Here is a 14901-nt window from a genome sequence, read left to right on the forward strand (position 1 = left end):
AAGAAACTTTCTCTGACACATGTGATCGAAAAGTAAAAACACACGTTATCAGAAATAATAAATGTGTAAACTATTAATAAATAAGAGAAAAAGAAACAAATAACTCAATAATAGTAATGTTAATAATTAGCTTGAACAAGGCTATATTTTAGTGTTTTGACATTTAACCTGTAAACCACAAAATTCGTAAACTAATGGCGACAATTTTTTCTTTCATCACTGTTCGGCTGTTGTTGTTGTGTTATATAAATAAGCTAAAATTCCCTCGCATTCCAAGTGATAATGAATGAGCAACCGGTGTTATGTAGTCACCTACGTATGTAGTTGTATGCAGCCTGTACGGATTGGAAAGAAAAATTGAAACATACGCTGTGTGCATTGCAATATAATGAAAACGCAAGAATAACTTTACAGAAAGAGCACTATGCGAATTAAACAAACCTCATAAGGAATTTGGAAAAAAAAATCAAAAATGTTTATGGTGATGTAGGAAAACAAGTAGGCGTTGGTTTTATTTTTTTTTGGGATGTCAAGTTTTCTTTTTTGTTGGGAACGTTTTTTTGAGCATTCAACTTTTGGATTTTGTTGAGTTCAGTAAAAAATAAATAAAAGAAAAAATAAATAAATAAATTTAAAAAATTTTAATATTAAAAAAAAAAAAATATTCCGTTGAAATATGTCATCCGTGAAGTAAAGACTTTTTTTTTAGTAATCTAAAAAAGAAGAAAATTGACAACCCAACGCGGGTGCATTAAATAATTCAGTTCGCTAATTATATTAACGTGACCAGACTCCTGAGTCATTTGTACCCTTGAAGAAAGGATATTCCCAATATAAAAAAAAAGTATTGAGTTGAAGTATGTCATTGGTAAAGTAAAGACTTTTTTTTTTTAAGTTTAAAAAAAAAAAAAAAAAAAATATATATATATAAAAAAAAAAATATATATAAAGAAAAATAAACATTTCTTACGACACTTAAAGAAGAGCTAAAAATAACTAGAAGCAGATAATTTTAACCAATTGAAGATCGCTTGTTTCAAAAGAACCAAAAACACACAATGTGTGAAAATATGCACATGCAAGCCGGTCAATACGAAAATTAAATCGGCGGAAAATTTTGGGAGGCTATATCAGATGAGTATCGCATAGTCGCCACTGGCACGTATTACGGTGACAGTGATTTGCAACTGGTGTAGAGCGGACGTGACAGCGGTTTCAAATTAGGTCAAACAAGTTGTATATTTTTTTTTTTCTAGGACCTCGAATGTACATTCGGCGTGACTAGGTGAGTTGTATTTTATATCATTAATATAGTTTATAATTCATGATTTTTACGACTGTTACACAATTGTCACCAATAGGTTAAGACATTTTTAATAATTACAATATAATAAAATGTTTGTAAACTAATTATGTTGTTATGATACTGGCTGGCGAAGTAAGTGTACACTTAACACACTCAAATTCACTACACATTCACTTACACCTTAAAAATTTATAAAGATTCTATAGGGCAAAATCATTTTCATGAATCCCCCAATTGCGGCGAGCTAGTTAGATAACGTTAAGAGACCTTTGAGCTGCTTTGCATGCTACAGTGATTACTATGTTAAACAAAACTGTCTCTGTTAACGACTTTACAACACGTTAAGGCACAGTTAAGATTTTTAATCCATCAGTAAATTAATGAAATAATTATGACAAGAATTATGAATAAAACATGTCAATCTTAGGAATTTGGTTGTCTGCAAAAAAAGGCGAAAATATGTAAAACTTAATTTTATAAAAGAAAATGGAGATAAGAGAAATTAATACGAAATTGAGAAATAAAATGTGCAAAAGCAAGAAACTGGAACTGCAAATAACAGCAAATGTAGATGTTTAATGCTTCTAGTAAATATGAGAAAAACGAAATAGACAAATAATTGTAATAATGATTAACTTAAACAATCCTACAGTTTTGTATATTTGCATACACCTCAAAAACACGCATTCATAAACTAAACCGCCTTGCAAGTTTTTACGCCTTACGTAACGTTTTAGCTGTTGTTATTACTTAAAGTGAACAAACCTAAATTCTTTTGCATACTGCGTGGTGGTGACTAAAAAGTCACTATTGTTGCATCATACAAGGTGCGCATAATAAACTTGCAGCCACCACGAAGCTCACAGGGCGTGTAGTGAATTTGTTGCAAGCCCTGTATGCCGAAAATATCCAATGATTTTTTATCATCACGCCTTGGTTGCTATCTCGTGCGGACTAGAGAGTACTGACAAGGAATACGGCCTAAGGGACAAAGAATGGACTGACGGACTGCGGACGATACAGACAACGGGCCTTACAGACGGACATACAGCATATTTCATGTTACTTCCTGCGAGCAACCATAGTTTTTAAGGAAAAATATGCCATACATGAGACTGAGCACAGCTAGGCAAAACCGTAAAGCTCTATCCAATCGTAAGTGTGACAGACCTAATAAGGTCAATGTTTCCGTGAGTGCACCGCAGTGTTGTGGACATTCATTGCCGTTAGTGCCCTTTCAATATATTTATTTACCTAGAGGAAAGTATGAGCATTAAATATATTTTGTTTTTTAAGTGAAGGATATGACATATTAGTGGTAGTTAGTGGAACTGAAACGCCTTCCGAGTCAATACACTAGCTCCTGCGTAGCGCAGCAACAGCCAACTCACGTTAATGGAGTCTATTGCTTCAACGAAGCATCCGAAAAAGGGAGTCCTCTTTATATCATGTGCATAAAGAGCGTTATTGTCATCGTCATCTGCAACGTCATTGGATTTAGATGCTATTGATGATATTGAAATTGGATATTTCAAACTTATGAAGGTTTAGTGAAGTTATATACGCTTATTAAGGGGGAAACTGAAACTTCGGTGGTGGTGTTAGATAAGAAATTTAACTTCGAAGGAAAGTATTTATTGCTTTATATAGCTTAGAGCAAAAGACAGCTTAAACTTATTGTTAGTAAACTACAATGTAACTGAATAAAAAAGAAAAAATAATTATATAAATCATATGATTAATAGGCAATTAACATAAACAAATACATAAATGAAATAAAACAAATTCACCTTAAAGAGAAGGTTAATTTCTTTTTTACTCAAAAAAATAAAACAATAACATACCTAGGGTTTTGTCATAAGAGTAAAAACCAATTGCTATCGAGTGCCAAATATAGAAATATTTTGACATTGGCAGAGCTTAAAAGAAAGAAAAGAAGTCGTTCTAACAACAAGAATAGGTTTTCGGTCAAATTTTCATAAAAAACAAACAACAAAAAAGGGGAGTTACAAAAGATTTCATAGCAACAGCAACTTTTACCCTTACTACAGTCAGCCGGTCAGGCCGTCGTCATCATCTTTCTACTTTTCATCGCAAGTTGTAAGTTCTTATTTTTCTTTTATATTGTAAGGAAGCGTTTTTGCTTCCTTACTAAGAACAAGTCTGTCCGCCCCAGGGTACTCACCGTCCGCAACCAGTCAGTCCGATCTGTCCGTGCACGTCTGTTTGTTATCAATATATAAGATCGGTATGAAATCATTAGAATGTATGTACACACACATGCGATCATAGGAAAGCACGCAAACTGCAGAAACATTGCGCAAATTGTTTAGCACCGTTAGGTCACACGAAACCTTCAAGCAATGTACAAAGCTGTATAGCGCCGTTAGGCCATACAAAACATACACACAGGGATAAACACTTAGGTAGAAAAACAAGGGATAAGCACACACGATCATGCAAAACGCATAGACAAAGAATCACACATAGCAATGTATATGAATATACAGAAACCCGTATGCGTAAACACATACTGTAGAAACACATACAACATTATACAAAATGTATAAGCGCCGTTAGGCCATGCAAACATATACGTAGGTATAAACCCTTATGTTTAAAATGTAAAGAAATCACACTTGCCAAATATGTATAAACACACACGTATAAACATGTATCAACACACATAAACAGAAAATACACTTATTCTACATAAATAGTATAAAACTATAGAAACGTATTCGAAGTATTCGAGGATGAGAAGCATAAAGAAAGAAAAAGAACCGTGTGGAAGAACAGTATGGTAAACATAGCACCCACACACCTAACGGTGGATGAATCACGCGATTTGGTACCTGGGTGCATGTTGAGTAGGCATTTGATCAAACATAGCAATAAGATAGACGTTAGTTAGCATTAAGTTATGTATAAGTACGTCATGCAAGTCGTAACTAAGGTTGCGACAACAACCAACCTAAATTAAGCATACGTATAGGTAGAACACCACAATACACATGTAAATGCGTACAGCCGAGGACATATTGCAATGGAACAAGCGAGCGCGACTTCAGCTATAAAAGAGCGTCTCATCACACAGAATCTTTCAATTTGTGTCATAGCTGCCTGAGTAATCCGCGATACCGGGAGCAAAAAATATCTAACTACGAGTGCGAACAACTAATGATAAAAACTCCAAAGTCGGGTCACCTCGCTAGTTCCTGTCCAACCCTCTACCAAACACTTTTAATCTCGCATACCAATAAAAGAATATATAGGAGCATCCCCGAAGGTCCAGAACATTGTGTTTCATATAAATTGTCTTGCAACGAAGCTTGGAGTGGCTGAGTTTCTACCCTGCCCAAGAAGACCCGTTACAATATAATTATATTTTTCTTTCTGCTTCTTTATTGATTTATAATGAAAAATGTATATTAAAAAAAAAAGATATGTAAAGAAAAAACATATACACATAAAACGTTACACTCCTTAATGTACGTAATATAAGTATAAAAAAGTGATGAGCTTTATAAGATTACATAACAAAATTATGACAAAAAGTGACGTCCAACGCGGGAGCCGATTGTTGTTACAATTTTTCATGCAATTGTCAACTATGACTATTACAGAGACTATGACTTATGACTATTAAATCGAAGAGACTTTACCTGATCGATTGTTATTCCTTTAATATAACGACTAATTTCACGTTTGTCGCTTTTTGCAAAATAAATTGTGTTTATAATGATATAAATAAATTGTGTTGTATAGCGTAAAAAAGAAATTGTATTTAGTTTGCAAAGGTTAAGGCATAAATTTAGATCGGCGTACGCATCAAAAAAAGGTTTGCTTTTACCCGGAGACTACTCACAGCTACTGAAAAATATGGGTCACATACTATATATATATACTTGAATGTGATTGAAATAACTTTTGATAAACCAACTACATTATGAATAAGATACTGTTAATCCTGTAGAAAGAAAAGAAACAAGCTATAAGTATTCTTTAATTATATCTGATCGAATATAAATGCCTGGTAGTTGAGTTCGAAAGGAAAAACAGCTGTAGAGAAAGCCTGGTAGTTGAATTCGAAATGAGAAACAGAACTGAAAGAGAAAAATGATTTAAAATTGTATAGTAACTAATGCCGGTTAGTTCAATTCGAAAGGAAAAACATAACAAACCACAAGTGATATGTGGTCCAAATTCCCTATTGTTGATTTACTAAATACAAAATTCAATTTTTATAGCAAATTATTATTACATTCCTAATCCTGGATCTTAATGAGGCTAAACAGGAGAATGTTGTAACAGACATCTCTGTTTACATATTTAAATTATTTTGCAATCATTTCAGGCGACCTTTCATCCTAACATTCACTGCCGGTCTGTAACTTTAGATGGTGATGTAGTTCATCCTGAGGGAACTTTATCAGACGGTTCAAAACCTAAAGGTAATAATATATTGCAAGAATTGGGTGAAATTAAACGCCTGGAAAATGATATCAAAGAACGTAAACGAGGAATACAGAAAATCGATCAACAGTTAAGGTAAGTAATATGTTTATATATACAGAATTGAGACAGCACGAATTGGATGCTTGCAAACAACATTCCAACAGCATCAAACAGAAATCCTCTCCCTTAAGAAACGTATTAAAAGCCTTGAAGACCCCTTGCTCAAAGCTCAGAAAATTCAAATGTTACCGCAAACTAAAATCAAAGATATTGAAAGCACACTGGCCGACGCTAAATTTGGGTCACGTCACATGTCGTTTTGGGCATACGGGGGCTTTTGTGAAAAGCATGTTTTTGTATGAAAATAGTGTAACCTTTAATTTGTTATTAAAGCGGGCAAACAATCGTATTTGGCGAATTGGAGAAGGGCATTGAGTAGCCGACCTTGCCTGACTTTTCTTCTTTTTCTTGTTTTTAAACAAAATTTCAGAACTCTTTTTTTCACTAACCAATCAAAAGGCTTGTTTGCTCAATTTCATTTCGTATTGTAAAAAAAAAAATTAATGTGAGAATAATTAAGCTTTTTGAAGTTGATTAATGAAAAAAAATTCATGAATTCTAATATTCCAAGCAATACATAAAATTCAATTGATGAACAAAATTTTCGGATTAAAGAAACATCAAACAAAAACTTCTAATCATTACTTGGTTATGCCAGGTTGCAAGCAATTATTTCGGTTAAGAGGAATTTTAGTTCAATTGCACTGTTCAAGACAAGTAGTCGAAGATAGTCTTCGCAAGATTTGTAACAAAAAATGTTTGGGGAACGATTCATTAAGAATATTTCGAAACATCATTGCTTCTACGAAAAGCTGTGTACCCATTATCGCAGTAAGCACGCCACAGGAAAATCGACAGAAATGGCGAAAATTGGGCATGTTTGGTAAAGAAAACTTTTATAATTACACAGTTTGGACGGAAGCGTTTTGCTTCCTTACTGATAACAAATCTGTTGGTGTAACTGTCCGCCAAAAGTTTGGCAACTCTGCGTGCATGTTGGAGTCACGTTTTAATTCTGTGCAAGAAATATTTCAAATTGTTAGTGTATTTCTTAGCTATTTGGCCTTATTATGAGCTGTTCAATCCGCTCAGAGTCGTTTGCAAGAAACTAAATGACGGCTACCACTTATTCTGTCTAAAGCATAAAACTTCTTTAAAAGAATAAAGTGTGTAATTTAAGTTATATGATATATTAATCTCTTATGTGAAAAATTTATTTTGGTTGACGGTTTGTTTGGCATTCGCTCTATATTTACGGTGGTAACGAAAATGAAAAGGTTGCTTTAATTTGCTGAAAATTTGTGTTTACTTATTTATTTATTTATTCTACTTATACTAGAAACTCAACTAAACAAATAACAGTCGAGTTCAATTGGCTCTTAATGCAAAACTTATATTAATTAATAATAAAATTTAGTATAAGTATAATAAAACAAATAAGAAGAAAAAAAAAGCATGTACCCTATCAGCATATGGACACACTTACAACCAGTACAGGACCAAATTGCAAATGAACCCCTAAACCATCGCAAACATGCATAAGCCTGGCAACCGATAATAAATTGTCAATAATTCATTTTCGAAACGTAACGATTTTTTAGGATAAAAGCTAATTTAAATACGATATAGGCAAATCGCGCGTATTAAGCAGTGTTGCTTTAATGGACTTTAAAGAGTCCGATAACGAGAATAAGTGGTAGCCGTCATTTAGTTTCTTGCAAACGACTCTGAGCGGATTGAACAGCTCATAATTAAACTTACACTGACTAAGCTTAACCAAGATAAAGTGCCTGGAGAAGCGATTAGGGACATTAGAGCTTATTTCACCAAGTAATGAAGGCGAGTCAATGGCACCATTTATTACTTTAATTAGAAAGGAAACGCCAAGAACAAATCTACGTTTCTCAAGAGACGGTAGGGATAGCGGAAGCAACCTATTTTCATACGGAGGAAGAGAGGCAAGCGGATCCCAACCCAAATTTCTGAGGGCAAACAGCAAGAATTGCTTTTGAACAGATTCGATTGAATCTACGTAGCACCTATATGAAGGAGACCACACAACTGAGGCATACTCGAGTAAGGGTCTAACCAAACACATGTACAGTCTTTTCGTAATGTAGGGATCATCAAGCTCCTTGGACCACCTTTTTACAAAACCAAGCGCGGACCTAGCTTTGCTAATCGAGAGCTCAATATGCAAGTTAAAACGTAACCTATGGTCAAATAGAACGCCTAAATCTGTGATCGAATCGACATCCTCCAACTTGTGCAAATCAATGTAATATTGAGTAATTAATGGCTTTCTTCTTCAAAGAGCACCGTGCAACCAAATTATTCAAGTCAGTTTGAAGCTGATGTGATTGCGATTCTATGGAAAAGGAAGAAAACAGTTTCACATCATCAGCATACATTAACCGATTAAATCATTAATGTATAAATTTAATAAAATGGGCCCTAAATGGCTGTCTTGAGGTACGCCCGGTTTCACGGGGAATTCATCCTAGGTAATGAAGTTAAACCAAACCCTGAACGATCTATTGTGCAGATAAGAGCTTAACCATTTCCATAAATAGAAGAGCAAACCAGAGGCTTGGAGTTTTAGTATGAGTAGTTTATGGTTAACCAAATCAAACGCTTTGCTAAAGTCAGTGTATATGACATCAGTGCGAGAGCCACTAGAGAAAGCCTTGAAAACATGAGAAGTAAACTCTAACATATTGGTGACCGTAAATCTTCCCTTTAAAAAACCATTTTGAAGACGAGAAATATACGATTTCATGGAAAAGGCTTTATGCTGAGCCACAATTCGCTCGAACAGTTTAGGCAAGACACTCAACTTGGGAATGCCTCTGTAGTTCTCTACAAGTTGCCTACTACCACTTTTGTGAATAGGAATCAGGGAACAAGTCTTCCAACACAAAGGGAAAACACTTAAATTGAAGGACTTGTTAAAAATCTTTGAGATAACACCACATACCTTGCCAGCACAAGCCTTAAGTACACATGAGGGGATTCTATCAGGCTCAGGCGAACAATGATATTTTAGAGAGCTCAAACCTACAAAAACGTCCTTTTGAGATATAACAAAGTTAGGAATTGAAATTAAATTAGAAATCGGACATGGATAGTTTGTTGGTAAAACAAAATTGGCAGTTGAAAAGTTTTGTCGGAAGTATTCCGCAAAGAGATTTGAGGCTTCAAAATCATCCGAGGGCTCGGAGCCATTCAAAGCCACATGCGAGGGATTTATGAAGATTTTTCTTTTTGACAAATTTAAAAAAGTATTTAGGATTAGAAAACAAGGAGGATTTAACAAACTGAAGGTATCTTCAATAGTATTGGCGGTTGAGAGAATTAAATTTATGCCTTGCCACAGAGTAAGCGAAATAATCGAAAGAAGAACCACTTTTAAATTTTAGTGAAAATTTTTCGATAAATTACTTAACAAAAAAAAAAAGAAACGAAAATGCAAATTCTTGTTATCAACGAAGCATAAGAAAGAATTTATTAAATAAATATTTTTTCTTATTGAAATCGCCAAATTTATAAGAAGCAATTGTATGTAGCAGACTCGCTCATTTAATTACTCTCATAAGTCGCCAAATATATAAGAAGCAATTGTATGTAGCAAACTCGCTCATCTTATTAGTCTCATTATAATACGACCGGCATTATAGTCCATATATACTCCAACTAAAGACGGCGAACGTGAATTGAAAAAAACTGCTGAAGCTATGAAAACAGCTAAACAGAAAGCCGAAAAATGTCACAACAATTGGAAGAAGCATGAACAGGATCGCGATACTTTAACAGGGATGGTAATTTGATGGGTATATGCGTGTCAAATATTAAAGTGGATGAAACCGTGTATCCGAATATATAAAATATAACGGAAAAGTGAAAGCGCATTGTATCTTCCTCTAACAGCGTAGAGGAGTAAGCCTAACGGAAATAACGTTCCAGCCTTGCCAACAAGCTCAAGTTCAATATCAATTATAAATAATCGAATAAATAAACAGATCACATTACACTTTACGGATATTTACTATCCGAATTATGTTTCTTATCTACTTTAACGAATCCGATGATTTTTAACTTGTGGAAATCAAACCCCATATTGAAAACTTCTATGAAACAAAAATAATATACGCTTGTTCTCCGGTCGTGCGCAAAAAATAAATAACATTTTTCGCAGCAGTGACGATGACTAACAAAATACAATGAATTAAATTAATTGATGTGATTTACAGAAAATAGCTTTAGTTATCATACGTATGTGGATTTTGAAAGAAGAATTTAAAGCATTTTAAATATGCAAGTTAAATTGCCACGAATGGAAAAAGCTATTGCCAATCGCAAAGATTCAATTATAAAAGAAATACTGCAATAAACTTATCAAATTGAACCAGTAAAGCATAGAAAGTATCAACTATAAATTTCTTCTACATTGTGACAATACAGGTACGCAGATCACCCGTTTTTTTGGCTATTGATTGTTTTGTGCAAAATTTCAGCATCAAGACAGCGTCCCATCATATTAATAATCAAATTTATCTACCTTCATAGGGTAGAAAGAGTCCAGTATTAAAACTATTCTAATGTTTTTTAGTTTTTAAGCAATCGGAAACGAAATCTCTTGATGTAACATGCATATGCAAACGTTGCATGAAGTGCTTTCATTTTGCTGTGCTCATATATTTATATCTTTCGTTTATTTTATAATTTGAAACGTATGGTAAGGAAAGTTTGTTTTTTTAAATTTTTGACTACTTTACGATTGTGTTGTCTTTTATCAATTGCCAATTCGAGAAGATTTTCAAAAACTGTTTGATTAATTGTGATTTTTATCCACCTCAATTCATAGTCATCTGAGAGTAATTTAAATGAGCGAGTCTGAAACCACTTGTTAGATTGTAATGCGACTCCATTCCTTCAGTATTTCCATACACTCAATGAAGTCGGCGGCACTAGCATATTTACTAATTTTTTTCTTGCAGTTTGATGTTTGCGAAAAAGCATTGACAGAGATGTCTTGCATGGCTTCTGTGAAAAACACTGAGCGTCAAAAAAGGTAGTTCTGGACGACTTGATTTCGGATTTAAAAGTACTTAGAATTGGTGACAACTTGGATGGTACATCAACTTGAATAGAAATGATCCCGCATTGCTGTAATTTTGAATAAAGAATGTTAGCTTTTGCCAATTGAGACATTAGTAAGATTGTAATCAAGTGACAAAATAATTGAATTGGTAAAAGTAAGATTCAAGACACTATTCGCCGCGCGACGATTTCGATTGCGGTGAAAGGTAAGTTTTATAAAGGGTATAAAGATAAATTCGAATTTAAGTAGCAAAAACAAAGATCATATCTCTGTTAGGTATCTTTGCTAGTTAAGTTCGAATTTATCTTCACACCTTTGGTTTTTTATTGATTAGAACTTTGAAATTGCTAGTGCATTCACAAGAATATTGCCTTTATTCATCGAAAAATGATCACCGTGCGAACAATGTCTAGAATTGAAATATCTTCATTTCATTTTCGAGAAAGCTACATAACCTTCGAATTTCATTACGAAAAGTTTCGGAAAAAGTTTATATGTTAAAGTTCAGTGGAAGATAGCATGATACGGCTGAATTGTGAGTGATTCCAAAAACACACTTCTTTGTTTGTCAACTAGGTAATTTGATGAGTTACTTCGAACTCCCTGCATATTATATTGAAAGTAGGAAATCATATTTTAAAGAACAAAGGCTTCTCACAAGGCTTTTTTGTACTACCATGCGTTTGATCGTAACGAGAATTAGCACAATAAGTAGTTTTTCTTTCAAATTCTTTAATACGATACTAAAGCATCATCGTAAGGATAAATTGTTTTATATCGAAGATGATTCCTTCCACTTCAGATGAATGCATGTCGTTTGTAAGAATCACTGAGACATTCTGATCTTACGGTTCATTGTCAAGATAATGGAAATAAATGGTTAAGTAGTATCCCTTTCCTTTTTTTGCCATGATCTTAAGAGCTAGCTGACTTTCTCTTTTCAGACATGACGTATTTAGGAGCCATAAGCGATCCGTTAAGGCTCCTGCTCTCTTTAGCCTTACAAAACTTTGCATGCATTTGAATTTTCAACACTTAAAACATTTTTTTAAAGTGGGAATCAGACATTCTATCTTCTAATCACGAAGAATGAGCAAGTTGAACTTGATGAATTTTGGGAATGATTTTCCGTTAAAGCTAATTTTCAGACTAGTAGCAGGGATGAATTTTTGACTGCATTTCTAAACCGAAGGTTTATATCGGAATTAATTGATATGTAACAAAAGCAATTTTTAATAAAATCATTAACATTGGAGTTTATTCGGACTCTATCGAATCTTTCTTCTTCTTGTTCTTGTTTTAAGATTTTTCCGTCTAAAGTGATTATTTTTAAGGAAAGATTCGATGAGTGGAGCCCTGTTAAAAAGTAACCTGGCTCTGCCATTGCTTACCGTCTTAAGCTCTTTTAAACAAAACATCTCAAAAATCCTAAGGTGATCATAAAGGAAAGAATCCAAAGAAATCTTCATAAATTTGCCTACAGCGTTTTCACAAGTTTCAACATAGGTAAAAAAATTACATGGTATACTAAAATCGTATAAATTAATTTGAAACGTCTCTGGCACGCAAGTAAGACAGGAACCTAACTCCATTCCCGGCCATTCTCGATCGGTTATTGGACGTATACATTATACTCTAGTGGTGGATGAGATTATAATTCCTTAAAAGTAAGTTGCTTTTTCAATTTTATTCAGAGAGTTAAGGTCTTTAATGATCTTAAACAGTTCTTTAAATTTGTAAATTCTAAATGCAAAATAGGAATATTTCGTTCTGTTATATCTTCATAATCTGGGATCTTCCCATGCTTCGTTGTCGAGTTTGGACCCCCCTATTTTCTTGGAAGACTCATTTTATTTCACCTTTTTATAAGGGTGGGTCTAGAAAATGTATTGAGGGTAAATAACTGTTTGAAACTCTGATAACAAAGAGACTTCTGACTTCTGTTTTAAGGGCGATTATATCCCTATACCCTAATATCCTCCTTCTATAGTGTATTATAGTTAACCTTTTGTACCAATTAAGCAACACCGCTTTCAAAGCACTTGTCCTCCATGTAAACGACTGTTACAAAAATAGGAAACCAAACTCTTCAAAATTTATATGAAAAATGATTCTGCGTAAGTTTATTTTTTTACTCTTCAGTGATTCAATTGCCTCAACCATCAACATTACCGCGGATTGGTTCAAACGATAAAATCCTCCCTTTTTAGTAATCCTAAATATTTTTATAAACTTCCTAAAACAGCAACGTCCATCTCTGCTGATATCAATCGAATCTTTTGGTGAATGAATCCGACGAAATTTCTTTCAAATCACAAACTCGACCACGATTCTAAATGTAATCATTTCAGAAAATTTCGCATAATAATATTTAAGGTCTCTAAAATATAATTTTGACTCTGGGCCTGATGGTATTCCATCACGTGTACTCAATCATGCTCTGAGGAATGTATGTAGTTATCTCACAAAAACATGTTTTTTCCGTTTATTTTGGAAGAGTAAATTCATTATTCCACTCCACAAATATGGAGGCAGACATCTGCTTGAGAGCTATAGAGGCACTTCCAAGGTGAGTGTCTTATGTAATGTATTTAATATGCCCACTTAATTTTAGCATAATTAATCTTACTAAGCATATTTATTACGATCTAATCTATGTTACCAGTTATATTTTATTATTAGCATTGGCATTTATTTGTAATTGACCTAATTTTAATTGTTGGTAACGTAAGTATTATTTATAATTACATTTTACTATATTCAGTATAGTTTGCTGGAAGGACGATCAATTGTTACGAACTGCTTAAAGTTTACTTACGATGTTTGTAAAGTTTTGTTTAGTGGCTTTCGCATGAACGTCACATACACTGATTTTAGTCAAGCGCTTGATTTCATTAACCATAAATTATTGATCTTCAAACTCCAGGCTTCTGGCTTCCATTTTTAGTTATTGAGATTGAGAAGATCTTATCATCAGACAGATCGTGTAGGGCTTTGTTTCATTCCATCGTCCCTGATTAACTCCTCGCGACGTGGGTGTCTGCAAGGCAGCCATTGAGGGCCGCCTGCTATTTATCCTGTACATCAATGACCCCTCCTCGATGATTAAGTCAATCCATATCCTGATGTACGCTGACGATAAAACTAAACCATTTCTTCCTTTACCTTGGAATCGCACTTGTATTTTCTTCAATCTGACTTAGATAACTCGTTTGACGGTGCTCAGCTGTAAGAAGCAGAAGCTGTAATTTTCAAGGACGACCTTTTTCACTACCGATTATTTTATCGATTCACATAAATTGGAAAAAAATTGGAACTCTCGTTAAAATTATCTATACGAAGTTAGGGTAATAATAAATCAAATTAATATTTAGTTAAATTTTTAAAAGTAAACCACTTTTGTTTCACTACATGATAAGTGTAGCAATTTTGTGTCGAATTTATTTTGTTTTCCATTTAAAGCTGTTTTTTCGTATAAATACCACTCTGAACTAGCGATACTATATGGGTAATTATTTATCATAACACTAAAACTTCTAACTTTCCCGTATGGTGACTAAATCGCTCATTGTCTTTGTTGTCAGAATAATGCTAATACCATATTGGTAGGCCCCTTACGCAAATATTCCCAGTCGCCATAAAGTCTAAAACGTATTTCAGAACTTGAACATTTCTTTCTCGTAAAACTATTTCTAAAAACAGTTTTTGATATATTCATGGGTATCTAATTAAAATTTTCTAGAGAAACACGTGGGAATTTTCGATAAATGATTAAAAAGATCGCTTTTTTGCAAATCTAATACCTTTACTCAAACACGCAATAGTCGCAAAAAAATTGAAACTTTTTAATCTTTAATTGTTTCTCTAGCTATAGATCAAATTTCTATTTTACACTTCAGTTCAATATTGCGTCGTGGGCGCGTAACCTCTTCAATTAAATATTCAACAATGGCCCTGTTGTTGCCATATTTCAATA

The sequence above is a fragment of the Glossina fuscipes genome, unplaced genomic scaffold, assembly GCF_014805625.2.
Source record: "Glossina fuscipes isolate IAEA_lab_2018 unplaced genomic scaffold, Yale_Gfus_2 262, whole genome shotgun sequence".
NCBI lineage: Eukaryota > Metazoa > Arthropoda > Insecta > Diptera > Glossinidae > Glossina > Glossina fuscipes.